Below are 1,957 nucleotides of genomic sequence, written 5' to 3' on the forward strand. Positions count from 1 at the left end.
ACCAACCTAAGAAAGCCAAGGCCATGGGAACTTGCTGGGTGGGGAGGCAGCAGGGACCAGAGAACACCAGTCGCCACAGGAGCAGCACCTAAACAGGTCTTACTGAGAGCCAGCTCTGTGTGGCACTTTCTCACCTTCCCCCTGCTCCTCTCAGCAAGGCATGACCACCTGACCCAGTGCCCTCGCTTGACAGCCTGGAAGACTGAGGACCACAGAGGGCAGGTGGCTTAGTCAAGGTCATCTAGAGGCATAGCACCTAAGTCTGGTCTCCTGCCTCTGCCTACCTGCAGGACAGTGCTCAGGACTGCCATGGCGACATGCTCAGGACTTGATCAGCCGACATGCCCTTCCTGGCGTGGCCACCATGGGACAATGCATGCACAGCTTTCCATAGACCGTCTCCTCAACACCACCACCCACCCTCCCCCAGACACGCTCATGTGCTTGCACACAGGCACGCACACTGAGAAAAGACAGTAGGTCCAATATGAATTATCTGAATCCAGCCCCAGCTCCCAAGGCATGGCCCCAACAGCCGCGGCTCCATTTCCTCCCCTGCACTCGCTCACAGAAATCTGAGAGCCAGGACACAGGGAGTTGGGAATGAAAATGAACCGATGCAAAGATTTCTTTATAACTTTTCTCAATATTCTGCTGATTGCTAGCTCAGTAGCAGATGTGGTGTGCTTAATGATGCATAGACAAGAAGCAGCCCCTGATCCCTAAATGAACTTCTTATCTCTAAATATATACAGGGAAGGCTATATAAACTCAATTTAGCCCCTCTGCTCTTCCAGCTACCCTGATCGAGGAGTGGAAGGAGAGAGTGGGTGCCTGGAAGACCTGGCAGGGGCAGAGAGAGGGCAGGGAAGAGAAGGTGGGGAGGCTGCAGTGGCGTCCGGCCATTGTGCTCATGGCTCCCCAGTGACTGAGCTGGCCACACAGACAGGCAGCCCACCTTCCTGTTTCCCAGGGTGAGGGGGTGGTTTGAGGGGCTTCCTCCTGAGAAAGCCTTCAGTGGCAGAAGCAGCAATGGCAACAAAAACCTTCACCAGCAAAACCTCTATTTAGCCATTTCCAGTAAACATGCCGCATCTGTATGTAGCAAGACTCAGCAAGTTCTTAGAACTCAAGTTCTCGGTAAAGGGGTTAAAAGCACATGGGCCCTGAGCGTTCCTCGCTTGGTGGCATCCACTGTGTGCAGGTGCTAGGCCAGAGTCCCAGGGAGGACCCAGGGTCCAGCAGGGACAGATGTGAGTTCCAAATGCAGGTGTGTGCCAGAGGCAGGCACACTGGGCTGCAGGAACACAGAGGGGAGCCCTGGATCCTTCTCTCTGCACCCCCCACCCCCAGGAATGCCCAAAGGGCAGAAGAAACAGCAGGTGCGAAGGCTTAGCAGGCAGAACACCAGGCCTGCTCAGGAGCTGCGGTAAGTCTGGACATGGGATGATGGGTGTAACAGAGCTGCCCAGGGGCAGGGGAAGCAGGACCTCCGACACCATGTAAGGAGCCTGACCTTCATCCTGCAGGAGGTGAAGGGGATGCTCGGCCTAGTTCTAGGTCGCTGCTGATACATAAAAGCTGCTGCCACCATGCTGAGTGGATGGGCAGGAGGGCGGGGGTCGGGTTCAACACTCAAGTCCCAGAGTTCCCAAGAGGCGAGGCCAGCCCAGGGCCTGGCCAAGTCACTTCAAATAGCTGTTTAGCCCAGATGGCCTGTTAATCTTGAAGGAAACCTAAAGCAGCACAGAGACACAGTTGAAATGGGACTAAGAGCACCCAATGCCCATCCACAGCCAAAGGAAAGCTTATGCATATGCAAAATGGGCCCACTCTGTAGGCTTTTCCATTAGCCGCGTGGAGATGCCGTGACCAGGTTGGGGGAATCTATATTTCACCTTACGTTGCACACAGCTGGGCTCAGACTGGCACCACTGTTAATATGCAAACGAGGCAG

Source organism: Trachypithecus francoisi, unplaced genomic scaffold, assembly GCF_009764315.1.
Source record: "Trachypithecus francoisi isolate TF-2019V2 unplaced genomic scaffold, Tfra_2.0 Lachesis_group3, whole genome shotgun sequence".
In the NCBI taxonomy this organism is placed as follows: domain Eukaryota; kingdom Metazoa; phylum Chordata; class Mammalia; order Primates; family Cercopithecidae; genus Trachypithecus; species Trachypithecus francoisi.